Source organism: Apodemus sylvaticus, chromosome 1 (assembly GCF_947179515.1).
Source record: "Apodemus sylvaticus chromosome 1, mApoSyl1.1, whole genome shotgun sequence".
Taxonomy (NCBI): Eukaryota; Metazoa; Chordata; class Mammalia; order Rodentia; family Muridae; genus Apodemus; species Apodemus sylvaticus.
Genome location: NC_067472.1, coordinates 191726614 through 191745927, shown reverse-complemented (window position 1 = coordinate 191745927; position 19314 = coordinate 191726614). Strand labels below are relative to the sequence as shown.

Sequence of the window (19314 nt, the reverse complement as noted above, 5' to 3'; positions counted from 1 at the left end):
TTCAATCCCTTTCTGTGCTGAGTCACCATGCAAAGCGACATTTTGTGGCTGTTCCTTTGGTCTGTTTTGGGGTTTTGTCTTCATTCATTGTGGCTTGAGTTCCAGTTTTTGAGCTAGAATCTTACTATTGCAGTCCAAACTAGACTCAAATTCAAGATCTTCCTGCCTTAGTCTCCCTAAGCTAGGATTACAGGTATGTTACTGCCATACCCCAGTTCTTTCGTTGGCCTAATTACTTGCCCACAAATTATATATATAAAGTGTGTGTGTGTGTGTGTGTGTGTGTGTGTGTGTGTGTGTGCCACGTATGCCTACAGGCCAGAAGAAGGCATCAGATCCTAGTATAGATTGCTGTGAACTACCATGTGGTTGCTGGGAATTGAACTCAGGACCCTGGAAAAGCAGACAGTGCTCTTAACCACTGAGCCATGCTTCCAACCCTCTGTACTGGTTTCTCAACTACATTTTGTCAACTTTCCTATCGCTTAGGGTTCCGCTGTCTTCAAGCCATCTGGGACCTTGCGATTATGAGGGGGAAGCATTTGTGGTACACGACGTCTCTTGGTTTTGAAAAGGAAATAGATATTGGTTGAGGATCTGTGGTTAGAAGCAGCCACATCCATTTGCAAGAAAGACAAATCCTCCAGCATGAATGGCATCTCCATGGTCAACCACCCGGGCAGCCTGGGCCCCACATGGATATGGACTTTTAGGATGAACTTTATCTCCCAGGGAAGATACCCTGCGGTGGTTAATACCGTCGACTCGACAGTGTCACGTCTGTCATGTCTGAGGGAGTTTCTGGTTGAGTTCTTTGTGATGTGAAGACCCACAGTGCGCATGCGCAGCATGGCTGACGGCCGAGCCTTAACAAAAAGCAGAACCCAGAGGCTGCTAGGACTGCTCCGCAGGTAAAGGCACTCGCCACAGGAGGCCGACAACCCGAGTCCAGTCCCCAGAACCCGTGTCACAGTGGCAGGGATGAGTTGGCTCCATGATGCTGTTCTCTCAGTGCCACAGGCAGAGCATAGCGTTCGTCCACCACACACTAGCAATGACAGCAGCCAACCAGGGAAGTGGCGAGATCATTCGCTGAGTAGGAAGAACGCTTGTGACCAAGAGGTCTTCTCTGGCTTCCACGAGCATGCACTCGCATTCCTCTCGGTGCTGCCACACTGAGCTGCCCCGTGCCTGCCTCCTGCCCCCATGCCCTCCGCGCCATGAACTCCTGTGTCCTGGGACTGCCAGACTAAAACCTTCCTTCCTTAAGTTGATTTTATCAGAAACAATGTCCCCTCGTAAGTGCACACCTCAAACAAAAGGACGAAGACAAATTATCGGCAGAAATGTCTATTTCCATTTATTTGGTTGTAAACATCGATTGTAAACGCAGGGTGTAGCAGACCTGTAATCTCTGGGCCCCAGAGGCTCAGACAAGGAGACTGAGAGTCCAGGTTTAGTCTGAACTATAGAGTGAAACTCTGTCTCAAAACAAAGGAGAAGAGTGAAGTCGATCTAGTCTAATTTACGCAGAACAGGATAGGTTTGGGGGATGAGAAATAATGGGAATTTTTGCAAAGTCACCATCTTGGTAACAACTGAATGTCTTAGTTTCTTAAAGGGAATAAACAGCAAGGTTATATGTGTAATAAATTCCACACAGAAAGAATAAAATAAAACCCATGACTCACAGCAGGCACTATGGGTCAGAGGTGAAGGCCCCTTTCACCAAGTCCGACAAACTGAGTTGGATCCTCAGACTTAAAAAGAGAGATTCCCACAGGTTGTCCGAGGGTTGCCCTCTGACCTTCATCATGTAATGCACATACAAGGGCATGTGCACATACCTGTAAACATACATAATATACATGTTCATATGTACACACACACTCACACACTAAATAGACATTTTTATTTTAAATCTATCAGTCAGCTGTTTGGAGATTTCACGGTTTTGTTTTGTTTTGTTTTAACAGGATCTTGTTTAGCCCAGGCTGGAGAGGATGACTTGAACTCTTGATCCTCCTGCCTCTCTTCCCTCTTAAGTGTCACTACCCCTAACAAATTATCATCATCAAACAAGCCTGAGCGTCTAAGGTTTAAAATTAGGAATTGGAGAGATCGTGACCCCAGGTCACGCTGGTTTTCTGAGGCAGTAGCTGTCAGCGTTTCATTCCACTCTGTCCTGAGCAGTTCAGGGTTAACAAGGGCTGTGCCAGGGTTCCCAGTGGACTGCAGCCTGCAGCCCCCGCCACTGTCCAGGACACGAGGTGTCCACAGCTGCCCTTTCTGAGTTGGGCAAACGCTTCAGGCCCACACCATCCCTGAAGTAGCAGTGACACTTTGCAGTTTGGACTCAAGAGCTGCCTGGACCGGGCCGGCACCAGTATCTGGGCCGGGCATAGTAAGGCATGCCTTTAATCCCAGAAGGCAAATATCTGTGAGTTCAAGGCCAGCCTGCTCTACACAGCAAGTTCCAGGAAGGTCAGGGTTACAAAGTAAGACCCTCTCTGCAAAATAGTAATAATAATAATAAAATAGAAAGGTATCTGATGCATGCCTGTGAGCACACCTCCATGGGGATCTGCTTCAAGTTACTGTCCTGAGTTCCTGCCCTGTCTCTGCTCTTCCATGATAAACTATAACCTGTAAGATAAGGAATCCCTTTTCCTCCCCGAGTTGATTTTGGTCATGGTGTTTATCACAGCAACAGAACGCTAACTGGAACAACAGTGAAATCAGAAAGCAGGCACAGTGTACACAGCCACAGAGATCCATAGAGCACCTGCTCCTTAGCAGTGGACCAGTCAGTCCGCCACAGCAGCTCTAGCGCCCACTGTCTCTGGACCCTGCCCATGACCACAGTAACCGACTCCTCTATCGGCCTCCCCTTTTAGATTCCTAAGGAGGGCACCTGATGGACCACCTTCCCAGTAGCCAAGAGTACATGTCCCTGCTACCCCCTGAGCTAGTGCCTACCTGTGGTCCAACTCAATGTAACTGGCTAACAGTAAATGCTAGGACCAACACTGCCACCTAGAGGATGATGAGGGCATGGCAGCCAGCAGTCACAGTCTTGAGATTCTAATAGTACCAACGCTGCCCCTAGAGGATGATGAGGGCATGGCAGCCAGCAGCCATAGTCTTGAGAGTTCAACCATGCAACGCTGCCCCTAGAGGATGCTGAGGGCATGGCCAGCAGCAGCCTTGGTAACACAGCCCCATCTGGATCTCTGAAGGTTATCTGGGGATGGAATGTCCTCTCCCAGTGGACCCTTGAGCCATGTCCAAGCCCACCAAATGGGCACTTTCAGTCCAAAGCCTCCGGGCTACTTCTTCATCTTCAGCCTCGGGAGATGGAGCCTTCTCTCTGAGTCCATCAAAGTACTTCCCCGAAACATTCTCCAGTTCCTCTGCTACAGCCAGATATGTGCTGGGCTGGGCCGCCAGCTGGGGACTCTTGAACAGCAACCAGAAGAAGGGCCCTACAATCACCCACAGAACAGCTAAAAAATTTTTTTTTAAAATCCCTGGTCTCAGCTCCTGGTTTTGTTGATTCTTTGTATGGTTCTTTTGTTTGCACTTGATTGATTTCAGCCCTGAGTTTGACAATTTCCTGTCTTCTACTTCTCCTGGGTGAATTAGCATCTTTTTGTTCCAGGGCTTTCACGTGTGCCATTAAGCTGCTAGTGTGTGCTCTCTCCCGCTTCTTTTTGGAGGCACTCAGGGCTATGAGTTTTCCTCTTAGCACTGCTTTCATTGTGTCCCATAGATTTGGGTATGTGATGCCTTCATTTTCGTTAAATTCTAAAAAGTCTTTGATTTCTTTCTTTATTTCTTCTTTGGCCAAGGTGTCATTGAGTAGAGTATTGTTCAGCCTCCATGTGCATGTGGGTTTTCTGTTGTTTCTGTTGCTATTGAAGACCACTCTTACTACGTAGTAATCTGAGAGAAGGCATGGGATTAGTTCTATCTTCTTATATTTGTTGAGGTCTGTCTTGTGACCAATTATATGGTCGATTTTGGAGAAGGTACCATGAGGTGCTAAGAAAAAGGTATATCCTTTTGCTTTAGGATGAAATGTTCTACATATATATCTGTTAAATCCAATTGGTCCAAAGCTTCTATTAGTTTCACTGTGTCCCTGTTTAGTTTCTGTTTTCCTGATCAGTCCATTGAGGATAGTGGAGTGTTGAAGTCACACACAATTATGGTGTTAGATGCAATGTGTGCTTTGAGCTTTAGTAAAGTTTCTTTTATGAATGAGGGTGCCCTCCCATTTGGAGGATAGATGTTCAGAATTGAGAGTTCTTCTTGGTGGACTTTTCCTTTGACCAACAAGAAGTGTCCTTCCATGTCTCTTTTGATGACTTTAGGTTGAAAGTCAATTTTATCTGATATTAGAATGGCTACTCTGGCTCGTTTCCTGAGACCATTTGCATGTAAAAGTGTTTTTCAGCCTTTTACTCTAAGGTAGTGTTTGTCTTTGACACTGAGGTGTGTTTACTGTATGCAGCAAAATGTAGAGTCCTGTTTCCTTATCCAGTCTGTTAGTCTATGTCTTTTTATTGAGGAATTGAGTCCATTGATGTTAAGAGATATTAAGGGATAGTGATTATTACTTCCTGTCATTTTTGATGTTATTTTTATATTTGAGTGATTATCTTCTTTTGGGTTTGATCAAAGAAGGTTACTATCTTAATTTTTCCAGGGTGTAGTTTCCCTCCTTGTATTGGAGTTTTCCTCCAGTTATTCTTGGTAGGGCTGGGTTTGTGGAAAGATATTGTGTAAATTTGGTTTTATCATGGAATATCTTGGTCTCCCCATCTATGATGACTGAGAGTTTTGCTAGGTTTAGTAGTCTTGGCTGACATTTGTGTTCTCTTAGAGTCTGCATGAGATTCTCCCAGGATCTTCTAGCTTTCATGGCCTCTGGTGAGAAGTCTGGTGTAATTCTGATAGGTCTTCCTTTATTTTTTTCTATATTCTTTGTTTACATTCTGAATGCTTTCCCCTTTCCTGGTTCCCCCGTCCCCATCAGTCTCATGAGCCCTCTTCCCTTCACCTATTTCCTATTCACACACACCCCCAGCCCATTTGCTTGTCCTGGTACTCCCCTACAATGGCGGATCAAGTCTTTTCAGAGCCAGGGCCCTCTGTTTCCCTCTTCTTGGGTATCATTTGATATGTTAACTGTGTCTTGGGAATTCAGAGATTCTGGGCTAATTAATGTCCACTTATCAGTGATTGCATTCCATGTATATTCTTTTGTGATTAGGTTACCTCACTTAGGATGATATTTTCCAGTTCCAACCATTTGCCTAAGAATTTCATGAATTCATTGTTTTTAATAGCTGAGTAGTATTCCATTGTGTACATATACCACATTTTCTGTATCCATTCCTCCACTGAGGGACATCTGGGTTCTTTCCAGTTTCTGGCTATTATAAATAAGGCTGCTATGAAAATAGTGGATTATGTGTCCTTATTGCATGCTGGGGAATCCTCTGCATATATGCTCAGGAGTGGTATAACAGGGTCCTCCAGAAGTGTAATGCCCAGATTTCTGAGGAACCGCCAGACTGATTTCCAAAGTGATTGTACCATCTTGCAATCCCACCAGCAGTGGAGGAGTGTTCCTCTTTCTCCACATCCTCGCCAACACCTGCTGTCTCCTGAGTTTATAACCTTAGCCATTCTGACTGGTGTGAGGTGAAATCTCAGAATTGTTTTGATGTGCATTTCCCTAATGATTAATGATGTTGAACATTTCTTAAGGTGCTTCTCAGCCATCTGAAGTTCTTCAGGTGAAAATTCTTTGTTTAGCTCTGTACCCCACTTTTTAATAGGGTTATTTGGTTATCTGGGGTCTACCCTCTTGAGATCTTTGTATATATTAGATATTAGCCATCTGTCGGATTTAGGGTTGGTGAAGATCCTTTCCCAATTTGTTGGTTGCTGTTTTGTCCTTTTGACAGTGTCCTTTGCCTTACAGAAACTTTGCAATTTTATGAGGTCCCATTTTTCAATTCTTGATCTTAGAGCATAAGCTATTGGTGTTCTGTTCAGGAACTTTTCCCCTGTGCCCATGTCCTCAAGGGTCTTCCCCACTGTCTTTTCTATTAGTTTCAGTGTGTCAGGTTTTTGTGGAGGTCCTTGATCCACTTGGAGTTGAGCTTAGTACAAGGAGAGAAGAATGGATCAATTCACATTCTTCTGCATGCTGACCTCCAATTAAACCAGCACCATTTGATGAAAAGGCTGTCTGTTTTCCATTGGATGTCTTCAGCTCCTTTGCCGAAGATCAAGTGACCATAGGTATGTGGGTTCATTTCTGGATCTTCAATCCTATTTCATTGATCCACTTGCCTGTCATTGTACCAATACCATGCAATTTTTATCGCTATTGCTCTGTAGTAATGTTTGAGGTCTGGGATACTGATTCCCCCAGAATTTCTTTTACTATTAAGAATAGTTTTAGCTATCCTGGGTTTTTTGTTATTCCAGATGAATTTGAAAATTGCTCTTTCTAACTCTATGAAGAATTGAGTTGGGTTTTGATGGGGATAGCATTGAATCTGTAGATTGCTTTTGGAACAATGGCCATTTTAACTGTATTAATCCTACCAATCCATGAGCATGGAAGTTTTTTTCCATTTTCTAAGGTCTTCTTCGATTTCCTTCTTCAGAGATCTGAAGGTCTTGTCATATAGATCTTTCACCTGTTTGTTTAGAGTCATACCAAGATACTTTATGCTGTTTGTGGCTATTGTGAAGGGTGTCATTTCCCTAATTTCCTTCTCAGTCTGCTTATCCTTTGAGTATAGGAAGGCTACTAATTTGCTTGAGTTAATTTTGTAACCTCCCACTTTGCTGAAGTTTTTTATCAGCTGTAGGAGTTCTCTGGTGGAGGTTTTGGGGTCACTTAACTATACTATCATATCATCTGCAAATAGTGATAGTTTGACTTCTTCCTTCCCAATTTGTATCCCTTTGACCTCTTTATGTTGTCTAATTGCTCTAGCTAGGACTTCAAGAACTATATTGAAAAGATATGGAGAGAGGAGGCAGCCTTGTCTAGTCCCTGATTTTAGTGCTTCAAGTTTCTCTCCATTTAGTTTGATGTTGGCTACCAGTTTACTGTATATTGCTTTTGCTATGTTTAGGTATGGGCCTTGAATTCCTGTTCTTTCCAAGACTTTTAGCATATGTTACTTGACCTTTTTCTCTTACTGCCTTTAATATTGTTTCTTTGTTTAGTACATTTGGGGTTTTTATTATTATGTCACGGGAGGTACTTCTGTTCTGGTCCAGTCTGTCTGGAATTCTGTAGGCTTCTTGTATATTCATGGGCATCTCTCTCTTTAGGTTAGGGACGTTTTCTTCCATAATTTTGTTGAAGATATTTGCTGGCCCTTTCAGTTGTAAATCTTCACTCTCATCTATACCTATAATCCTTAGGTTTGGTCTTCTCATTGTGTCCTGGGTTTCCTGGATGTTTTGGGTTACAACTTTTTGCATTTTGCATTTTCTTTGACTGTTGAGTCAATGGTTTCTATGTTAGCTTCGGCATCTGAGATTCTTTCTTCCATCTCTTGTATTCTGTTATTGATATTTGCATCTATGTCCCCTGATTTCTTCCCAAGGTTTTCTATCTCCAAAGTTGTCTCCCTTTGTGATTTCTTAGTTGTTTCTACTTCTGTTTTTAGATCCTGGATGGCTTTGCTCAGTTCCTTCACTTCTTTGTTTGTGTTTTCCTGTAATTCTTTAAGAGATTTTTGTGTTTCCTCTTTCATGACTTCTGCCTGTTTACTCAATTTCTCCTGCATTTCTTTAAGTGATTTTTGTGTTTCCTCTTTATTGGCTTCTACCTGTTGACCCATATTCTTCTGAATTTCTTTAAGTGATTTTTGTGTTTCCATTGTAAGGGCCTCTAACTTATTCATGTTCCCCTGTATTTCTTTAAGAGATTTATTTATGTCCTTTTTGTGTTCCTCTAGCAGCATCATGACCAGGATCTTAGATCCAAATCTTGTTTTTCTGGTGTGTTTGGGTATCCAGGACTTGGTGTTGTTGGAGAATTGGGTTCAGACGCTAGATGATTGCCTAGATTTCTGTTAGTAATGTTCCTACGTTTGCCTTTTGCCATCTTGTTATCTCTGGCATTAATTGGTCTTGTTGTCACTGGCTGGTGTTTGAACCTCCTGTGAGCCTGTAAGGCTATTTCAGCACCTCTGGATGGCTGATTCCTGATGTGCTGCCCTCCTCTTGGGTGCACTTGAATCCCTAGTGTGTCCTGCCCCAAGTTGTCTCTGTGAACCTGGTGCTTCCTGTCTGCTCCTTCAGGGAGTGATGATGGCAGATGCTATGGGGAACTTTCCCAAGTGCTGATCCCTCTGCAGGGCAAAAGATCCCCCAATTGGGTTGGTGCACAAATGGCCTGCCAAGCTGCCCAGGCCCTGAGTCCAGGTAAAAGCCTGACAGGCTTAGGTCCGAGTGATGTTCGCCTAGGGCTATGTCTGCTAGCTGGCTCTGTCTGTTAAATCTCTATGCCAAGATAGCAAGGCGTGCCCCTGCAAGTGCTGGGCAGTCTGCAGGGCAAACGACCACCCTACTGGATTGGGACACAAACGGCCCACCGAGTTGCCCAGGGCCTGGGTGCAGGCAAAAGCCTCACAGGCTTAGACCCAAGCAATGTTAGCCTCGGACTATGTCTGCTAGCTGGCACTGTCAGATCTCTCTGGCGTCCAGGAGCCAAGATGGCGGAGCGCCTCTCATAACTGGCTGGCAGGAGACAGAGGTCTTATGGGGCTTCAGTGTGGTAAAAAACACTGCAACTCTGCCACATGCAGCCCAGCTGGCCAGTGGTGGCCATGGTCTGCGGCCGCCTGTGGGTTTTCTTCTCAGTATTTATTTAAAGTTTTACTATACTTTCTTATTTCATGGAGAAGGGAGAGCTAGAGCATTCCAAAGCATGAGTGTGTTCTCTCCTTCTACCATGTAAGTCCCAAGGATTGAACTTGGGTCATCAGGCTTAACCTTTATCCACCACTCTATCTCACCACCACCACCCACAATATGTCATCAACTTTTTTCCCGTGTATCCCAAGCTAGCTTCACATTCTCTATGTAGAAGAAGATGACTTTTGACTCCTGGTCCTCCCAAGTGCTGGGACCTATACCACCATGCCCAGTCTTATGTGGATGCTGTGATTGCACGCATCACAGATGTATAGCCTGCTCAGCTTGATACTACTTCACATAATACCTGTGTATTAGTCAGGGTTCTCTAGAGTCACAGAACGTATGGGCAGTCTCTATATAGTTAGGGAATTTGTCGATGACTTACAGTCTTCCAACTCCCCAACAATGGTCAGCAGCAGCTGTGGATGAAGTACAAGGATCTAGCAGTTGCTCAGTCCCACGAGGTTTTAAGCCAGCAAGGAAGAGTGAGTGAGTCTTACTCTTCTGAGGAGCAGAGCCTCTAGAGCCTCTCCCTCATCTATGCTGACATTTTGGCTGGCTTGATCTGTACAGGTCTCATGCAGTTAACTACAGTTGCTATGAGCTCATGTGTACAACAGTCATGCCGTGTCCATATGATAATGCTTCACATGGCTCCTCTCCGTGCTCCAGCTCTTAGTCCCCCCTTACAAGATGTTTTCCTGAGATGTATAAGGAGAGAGGTTGATGAAGATGGCCCTCTATGACTGAGCACTTCATTTATTCTTAACATTGTGATCAGTTATAAGATTCTTCATTAACCACACTTAACTGTAAAAAGAAGCTTCTCTGACTAAACTTGAAAACAACACAGGTTGTAGTTATAAATATTTCTCAGTTTGACAGTGTGTGACTATCTAGTGAAATGACATCCAGTTCCCCACTGGAAAACTTTCAACACTTTTTATGGTACCATGTAGCCTCCTTTCTAACAGCCTCAAATCTAAGCAGCAATTTGTTGGTAACCCCCATCACTATCATGCCCCTATTGTACAAGCAAGCACAACTTGCCTAGAAGGTGAGTATTAGAGTGCACAGGATCCAGTGCTGGATAAAACTTAATGAGTTAAGTTTTGTGTCTTGTCTGCAAGGCTGTGTAGATGCTCCATCACTCTGTCCAACTACAACGACTTCTCTGAGACTCTCTCGGAAGCAACAGGAACATGAACACTCTAGACCTGTCTCAGAATGCCATGGGAATGGATGCCGTAAAGACATTCTGTGAAGCCTTGAAACTTCAAATTTGTCCCCTCCAAACACTCAAGTGTGATCCCGCTATTTCCTATTTCATAGTGTTTCATACATGGAGGTTTTGGTGGTGGTGAGACACGCAATGCAACAGAATGATTCACTGTTGACATCAGTCACTGGCGATAAGCTTCCATCTACTGGCATTTAGTCAAGCAAATAATATTTTAAATTTTCAAGACAGCATTTCTTTGTATAGCCCTAGAACTCTCTTTATAGACCAAGCTACAAAGAAACTAAGAAAAATGCCTGCCTCTGTCTACCAAATGCTGGAATTAAAGGTATGTACCACCACATCAGGGATCACCAAACAATATTAACCTTCTCTTTAACCCTTCTGTTGCACTGGTGGGTAAACAGAGTCATAAAGCGAATGCATGGGAGGCCAAGAAGCCACCGTTGTCAGACACTTGTCTATTAGGGTAGATAAACTGTAAGTCCAACATAGTGTCTCAAGAAAAGTGGGAGCCTGGTATGATAGCTCAGGTCTGTTTTCTGGACCTTGGGAAGTTGAGATAAGATTGCCATACATGGGTTTACATTGTGAGTCTCAGGCATTCCTAGACTAAAGCATGAGATGCTCTCTTAAAATAACACAAATAAAAATGTGGCTGGGGAGATAGATTACTTAATAAAGTGCCTGTTACTCATTCATGAAAACCGCAGAACACACATAAGTGTATGAAGGTATGAGTTTGTAATCCCAGTTTTGGGGAGCCAGAAATTAGGCAGATTCCCCTAAAACTTGACATACAGCTTAATCTAGCCAATTGATGAGCCCCTGTTTCACAGACCCTGATTCAAAACATAATGACCAAAGGAGACACTGCATATATCTTTTTTCCCTGTTAAATCAATATGCAGGGCTGAGTATGTGGCTCAGTTGATAGCATTGTTGCCTAGTGTGTACCTTGAGTTTGATCCCTAGAACTGCATGAAAATGGCTGTGATGGTAAACTTGAAAGGTGGAGGTGGAACCTGAGAGCAAACATGGGCTAGACCTAGGGCCCTGCACAGATGTCGCAGATGTGCATCTTTGACTGTAAGCAGGTTCCCTATAATTGGAGCATGGACTGTTCCCCACTCTGTCACTTGTCAGTGGATATTGTTCTCCTAACTGGACTACCGTGTCTGGCCTTGGTGAGAAAGGATGGGCCTAGTCTTGTGTGACCTGATGTGCCAAGAGGAGATGATACCCAAGGAGGCCCTCCCTGTTCTCAGAGGAGGAGAAGGGATATGGGGGAGGAAATTTTTGAGCAGGAACTGGGAGAGGTGGGCTAATATCGGGGTGTAAGGTGAATAAATAATGAAAGAAAGGGGAAAATAACAATTCAAGGCCATTAGTAGCTACATAATAAATTTGGGGCTAGCATAGGCTACATGAAACCAAGTAGGCTGGGGCTGGGAAGTTAGTGAGTAAAATTCTTTCTCTGCTAACATGAAAACCTTAGTTTGGACCATCAGTACTCACATAAAAGCTAGGCACGGCCGTACAGGTCTATAATTTCAGTACTTAGAGACAGAGTCAGAAAGATTCTGGCAGCTTACTAGCTAGCCAGTTTAATCAAAATGGTAAGCGGCAGGGTGTCAGGGAGAGACCCTGTCTCAAAAACTAAGATGGCTGCGATTGATCAGATTGCCCAGAGGTTAAAAGCACTTGCTGCTCTTGCAGAGGGCCCAGATTTGTCTTCAGCACCTGCAAAGGGGCTCACAGCCATCTATAACTCCAACTTCAGGGATCCAGTGCCCTCTTCTGAGATCCCATGGGAACCAGGCACCAGGCACGATTGTGGTGCACATACATACATGCAGGCAAAATACTAATATAAAAAAATAATTTTGAATGGGCATTATAGTAAATAATCAGTTGACATACCTGTGGCAACCTCTAGCATCTATGTACAGCCACAGGAGTGCATTCCACCAACATATGCACAGGCACACATGCATATACCATATACCAAAATAAGATTTAAAATATGACTACGCAATTCCACCTTGCAGTATAGTATTACAGTGACCCATGAAACATTTAAGGCATGTGGGAAGTTTAAATGGGTTTTCTCAAAGCAACAAGAAACAATTTTTCTCCTCTGGTTGTGACCTAGGTTGAAATTTGATGGCGCTAACCCCAGTATACAGAACTTGATCCAAGAAAGGAAGGAGGACCATCCACAACTGAGCATTATCAGTGGCCAAGCGGATCTTAAGAAAAAGGGTCTGTCTTTTCCTCACTTCATTTTTTGAGCCAAAAGAGTAGGGGGCCTTGAAGATGTGGGTGAAGGCTCTCTTGGCACCCTCTCTGATCTATTGGTATCTGGGCTAAATGTCCTTATCCTTCCCAGGTCTCTGTATAAAACTAACACATGTCACTAAATGATGGTAAATGTCAAACATTTGTATCACTGGTATGTTGAGGAATAAAAGTAAAAGCATTCATGAAGAACTGTGTTTACTAATGGGTCCCCGCAAAACTGAAAGAAAATGTTAGGGTAATATGCAACACTATTCCTGAGCAGATGCTAACTACACACACCCAGATTGGGCACCAATGACAGACCAAAGTATGGATACCACAAAAATCTAATTTGGTAAACCAGAAATTTTTTTAAAAATTAGGATTACTTCCAGAAGTAGCAGCGACTCAAAGGTAACCACATCACCAAAGCTCACCCCAGCGTGGGTGATGACTCAAGAAATCTGACAATCTGGACCATGCTGCACAACTCATAGGCCATTGGATAGGTTGGAGAGTTTCTGCCAGGCACATGGGGCCAGTCTGGTCTGAGTATCTCTCAGCATCCTTAGTATTATATATGTTTGTGAAGTAATGGGCCTAGTATATCTGGTCAGTTTCAGTGACTGTCTCAGTCACTGAGTTGATTCCTTCCTGAGTTAAAGGGTCTGCCCTACAGTACAGTGGTACGTTTTACCTCCCTTTAGAAGATCCTGCATCTTAATGAGATTCCCTACAAGATGAAAGGTATCATCTCATTTGGAATGTAAACAAAGAATATAGAAAATAAAAATATTAAAAAAAAAAGAAAGGTATCATCTCCAAAAAAAAGCACTACACAATAGTATGGAGATTGCAGAGCAGGAAATGAATGTGGCAACTGTTTGGTTATACCTATTTCTATAGTCCTACCAGGCTACACTGGATTATGGTTTTATGTTTTGTTTGCAGCCCTGGGGATCAAAGCCAAGGTCACACACAACAAAGGGTAGAGAATAGAGGAAGCACAGAGTGAAATAGGTATCCTTGACCTAGGTATGGCATGTCCAGGACTCTAATGTTTCAGCCCTGCAGGACTGGCTACAGCTTACCTAGTGATGGCAAAACCTTCCTAAAGAGTCCAAGTACAATTGAGTGACCAGTGTGGGTAAAACCTAACACCCGCTGTTCTATTTCAGGTGTTGAATCCAGAGTCACTCAAGAATAAGTTGTAATGAGAGGAGGCTTTTTGTTTAAGCACTGGCACCTGAACTGATTGGTGCCAGGATTACACTTAGGGGCATTCCCAAGCCTAGAGTCCTATCAGCCCAGAGATTATAAAGGCAAAAAACCATGAGATTTTGTGTATTCTGCCTACATGTAAGCAAAGGCTTATTTTAACACGTATGTCTTACAGCGGTCCAAGGCACCTTTTGAGCAGGGTAAGCAAGCTTGAGTACAAAAGCAGAAATAGCAGTTAACGTTGCAAAAGCAGCAGTAACTCAAAGGTAACCACATCACCAAAGCTCACCCCAGCCTCCATTCCAATATCAGAGGCCACTGCTCTCCACACTCTTTGCTGGTTCTTTTACTTTGGAGATGGGGGAGAAGCAGACTGAATGGCTGGATTCTTGTGTTGTAGTTTTGTCTCTTAACCATTAGATCTTTTAACTACCTGTAATATCAGTATTTCCATTCAAGGTTACTTAGAGTTTTATTGTGTAAGATTTGTAATAATTTCTTATAACAGTTATTTGTTTTTTTTGAAATTGATACACACATATATATACACATATATATTTATTTAACTATTAAGTACAAATAGGTGTGCCGTGTAACTTGGCTACAGAGCTGGATGAGCAGCTAAGAGCACACACTGCTCTTCCAAAGGACCCAAATTCTATTCCCGACATCCACATCAGGCAGCTACAACTGCCTGTGACTCTAGCACTGAGCATCTGACGCCCTCATCTAGACACTGTGGACAAGCACTCATGTACACATACCCACCACACACCCACACTGGATTTTAAAACACATCTTTTCAGGAGGATGTTTTTAATTTTTTTTCTGTCTTTAATTCTCCTTAGTAGCAGAATATACCCCCAGAAAAGTACATGTTTTCCAATTTATCTTATTTTTAAAATGTAGGTTTCTCTACTCTAACAGTTCCAGGGCAGGAACCTGTAACTCAGTGGTAGAACATGTGCCTAGCATATGGGAAGTCTTAAGTTCCAACACCACCACTACAAAATAAATACACAAGCCCAAAAAAGTTTCAATAGCTGTGTGTGTGTGTGTGTGTCTGTGTGTCTGTGTGTCTGTGTGTGTCTGTGTGTCTGTGTGTGGGTGTGTTTGTGTGTGTGTGTGTGTCTGTGTTTGTGTATCTGTGTGTGTGTCTCTGTGTGTGTGTCTGTATGTGTGGTGTATGTCTGTGTGTCTGTGTGTGTCTGAGTGTCTGTGTGTGTGTCTGTGTGTGTATGTGTGTGTGTATGGGTATGTTTGTGTGTGTGTCTGTGTGTGTGTCTGTGTGTGTGTCTGTGTCTGTGTGTGTCTGTGTGTGTGTGTCTGTGTGTGTGTATATGTGTGTGTATATGTGTGTGTGTGCCCCTGCACAGGCATGTGCAAAGGCAACAGCTAGACAGCCGCCCTTTCCGTGATCTCAAAGAGACATATCTGAAGACAGAAAATACCAGCAAAATAAAAGCTCCAGTTAGCAGGAAGGGACCAACCCCTGGCTGGAAGCCTGGGTGACAGTAAACAGCATTTTCTAGATAATTCCAAGCAGTTTCCTAGAAAAGTCAAACCATGTAGAAATGATGACTAAACCAAATAGACAGATTTTTCTTTTAATATTTTGGGAGGTATAACTCATAAACCAAATTACCATCCTCCAAAATCAATATTTAACACACATAATAACTAAAATTGTACATTTACATGGGGTACATGTATGTATATTATGTAATATACCTTTTTCTGTTGAAAACATTCAAAAATCATTGTGTCCTTTTTTTTGTTTTTTTGTTTTGGTTTTGGTTTTGGTTTTGGTTTTAGAGACAGAGTTTCTCTGTGTAGCCCTGGCTGTCCTGGAACTCACTCTGTAGACCAGGCTGGCCTCGAACTCAGAAATCCGCCTGCCTCTGCCTCCCAAGTGCTGGGATTACAGGCGTGTGCCACCACTGCCACCCGGCTCTGTGTCCTTCAAATACACAATACATTATGGTTACCTGAAGTCAAGATGGTATATGTTTCGGAGGTGTGAATTCGTATGCAGTACAAAGCCAGCGTTGAACTCAATACCCTCTGACGTCTCTTCCCATGCACTGGTGTGGCCCTATCGACTTCGCTCAGCTGCCTGACTAGTTGTTTTAAGCGAGCCAATCAATGGCTCTCAGCACACTGTCAATATTGGCCAGCCATCATCTCATTCCAGTTCCACGACAATCTTCATCACACTACAGTTCTTCCCGCATTCCCCTCCTCTATCCTCATCTCCCAGAAGTGATCATTTCCAATCTCTCTGAATTTGACTATTCTGGCCTTTCAGGTGAGATTAAGACTCTTTTTAACACAGGGAAGTCATACGTGTGTTTTTCAGGAGTGTGTATGGTGTTGCCTCATATGGTTTGTATCACATTTAATCAAGCTTATGCTGAAAATATTAAGTGAAAAAATTATATGAGTAAAAAATTTCACACCATCCCAGACTATTACATCTCAGAAAGTAAACCAACGTTGTGGGTGTGTATACACTGCCTGCCTGTTCATGAAGATGCAACAGCCACCTTGTTTGGCAGACCAACTGTCAGACATTCTAGTCAGATACCTCTTATTTTAATGGCCTCAAAATGCAAGACTATATGTAGGAAACACATGATGGGTACAGGATTTGGCACTTTCTATAGTTTTAGGTACAAATCTTGAAATATATCTACTATAAACAAAAAAGACTATGCAGATCATATAGATTATATCGTAAGAAAAAGTAACACGCTGTCCCACTTTCTGGAGGGCACATTTCCCTTCTAGAAAGGGAACATATCCAACTGTGACTTAAGTTGAATTTAGGGTAAAGGTTAAAGCTATGGCCTATCAGAGGAACACAGCCTATTACAGAACAAAAGATTGTGCATAAATGATGGAAGAGGTCTGCTGTGAAAGCCAGGTATTTTATAGATTAATCTCGAATCCATGTTAGATTGCATCCAAAAGATTGAAGAAAGGCCATTGCTCAGGTCTATTATGATATGTACAATATGCACGATATCAGAAAAGAGGCTTTTCCCATCCTGTGTGGAGTTATTAGAGCAAAGCAAACGTTGGCTCAACTCTTGACTGAGCACCAAGAAAGCTCATGACTCACCATCCTACCTTGTTGTCTCTGCCTCATATTTATTCTCCACGCTCATTTTTTTATATAACCTCCCCACTCCTGAGTTCATGTTCATGTCTGTGGCTCTAATGGTGATGTCCATGGTTATGAACATCTGGTCAATCCCTCTGCTGAAGGCCATGTTATTTCTAGGCCAGTGGAAGGGGTGGTAGTGGCCTTTGGCCAGCTCTGATCCTGTGTTGGAGGCATTTCTTCCGACTGTGACAATCCTCTCCTAGAAGCCCCACCAAGATTATTATAATCATGGCACCGAGGCATATCCGGACCAGATTCCCCTTGGCATAGTGCTGATAAGCAAAATCTAAGGGAAAGAAAGTTGATAACAGATGTTAAAAGGCTCATCTCCATGCCCCACTCTGTGGCGATCCACACCATTCGCCATTACAAGATGGCGCCGAGGAGTGTGGTAAACACCTTCATTTTGGACCATGTCCCAGCATGAGTCTGCCCAGCAACAGCAATCAACCTATCCCAGCTTGACTAGCTTATCTATAGTAGAAACATCCTGCCCTGCCAATATAAGCCGCTCCCTTTCCTTCTCCCTCGCCCCTTGCCTCCAGCTCTCCCTCAACCAAGCAGCGCTCCAATAAAGTGTGATCAGAGAAGGATCCATGTCAGTGGTCTTCTTCCCCTGCTGGTCAGGGGCTCGCCACACCACTCCATATTCATGATTTGAGATTCTATTCTCCTCCATCAGTTAAGATGATCATCCCCACCATCACCAACAGGGGTCAGAACAGAATAAGTCCAACTCTCAACACAGTGATGCTCTCAGAGATCCCTTCCTGAGTCCCAATACAATCTCTCCTCTAATACAATCAACAGCTTGTTATATTACTGACTTATAAAAGAAGATAACTTGCAACACCTGGGGATCCATCCCATATGCAGCCACCAAACCAAGACACTATTGTTGATGTCAAGAAGTGCTTGTCGACAGAAGCCTGATATAGGTGTTTCCTGAGAGACTTGGCCAGAGTCCTACAATACAGATGGGGATGTTTGCAGCAATCATTGAATTGAGCAGGAGGACAAAAAAGGAGGGGTTATGGGAAGGGCAGAAGGAGCTGAAGGGGTTTCCAACCCCATAAGAAGAACAACAATATCAACAAAGCAGGTCTGCCAGAGCTCCCAGGGACTAAACCACCATCCAAAAAATACACATGAAGAGACCCATGACTCCAGCTGCATACATAGCCAAGGATGGCCTTTTCTGGCATCAAAGGGAGGGGAAGGCCTTGGTTCTGCGAAGGCTTGAGGCCCCAGCATAAGGGAATGCTAGGGCAGTGGGGTGGAAGTGGGGGAGCACCTTGTGGAGACAGGAGGAGAGGGTTGATGGGGGAGGGGGGTGAAGGGGGAATTTCCAGAGAGGAAACCAAGAAGGGATATAACATTTGAAATGTAAATAAACAAAATGACCAATAAAAACTTTTTAAAAAAACTAAGGAAAAATTAAAAAATAAAATAAGCCGGGTGGTGGTGGCACACACCGTTAATCCCAGCACTTGGGAGGCAGAGGCAGGTGCATTTCTGAGTTCGAGGCCAGTCTGGAGTTCCAGGAACTACAGAGTGAGTTCCAGGACAGCCAGGGCTATACAGAAAAACCCTGTCTCGAAAAAAAACAATAAATAAATAAATAAATAAATAAATAAATAAATAAATAAATAAATAGAAAAGAAGATAACTGTAGATGAGGAATGTCCTTATTTGAGTATTTGAAATTTTCCAACCTTCTAACTAAATTTTCTCTACCAATTCTGAACTTCATATGTTGATATTCTACTCCCCTTAATGTTTTATGTACCAGACTCCAAAATTATAGATCTATTGATTCCACGTAAAGGGAAAATAGTCTGCATGAAGGGATGGGATACAACGGAAGATCCTGTGGTTGGGAATGAATTGAGAAAGCAGAGAACTGCCCAGTTGAGAACAAAGCGCCCGCCCCGGGTGCCTAAAAATGGGTGCTTGTTGCCTTTAATTTTGTTGATTGAAAAAAAAATGTCTAATGAGTATTTTATCTGACTATTTCAAATAGCAATGAAATATAAGGAACCTGACCACCAGAGAAGGAGATGGTGTACAGTGATGCTTCGCCCACATCCCAACTGCTTATATAAAATTGATCAACATTCTCTCCAATAACTGTCAGGAGCAGAAGAGCTAGGAGCACACAGGGCATATGATCAGTTGAGCAGCAGGGACAGGATCCGTCCAGCTGCCATTTGCACCGAGGAACCAGGCGACTCCACTGCCTTCTGTGCACGGCTCGCCAGGAAAGAGTGATCTCCCAGCAGCACTTTCACTTCTGGGCATGGAGGTGAGATCTCCACTTTATCTCCAATAATTGTCCAGAGAGGAACAGCTAAGAGCGCATAGGGCATACAGTGGAGCAGCTGGGAAAGGAGTCTTCTGGTCGCCATTTGCACCAGGGAGCCAGGCAGCTCCGCAG

At 43.4% G+C, this 19314-nt stretch overlaps 2 protein-coding genes across 19 annotated transcripts in view; both read right to left on the bottom strand.

Annotated features, from left to right (window-relative positions):
* LOC127674284 (leukocyte immunoglobulin-like receptor subfamily B member 2) overlaps window positions 1-19314 on the bottom strand; it is a 61501-nt gene that overhangs the window by 31364 nt on the left and 10823 nt on the right. The gene's annotated exons all lie outside the window — the stretch shown is intronic.
* Window positions 1952-19314, bottom strand: part of Rdh13 (retinol dehydrogenase 13) — a 70466-nt gene continuing 53103 nt past the window's right edge. Inside the window, exon 8 of one of the 3 annotated variants that reach the window (XR_007975354.1) lies at window positions 1952-2007. The gene's annotated coding sequence lies outside the window, so the exon portion shown is untranslated. The other 2 variants (XR_007975355.1, XR_007975356.1) reach the window with 2 other exon arrangements.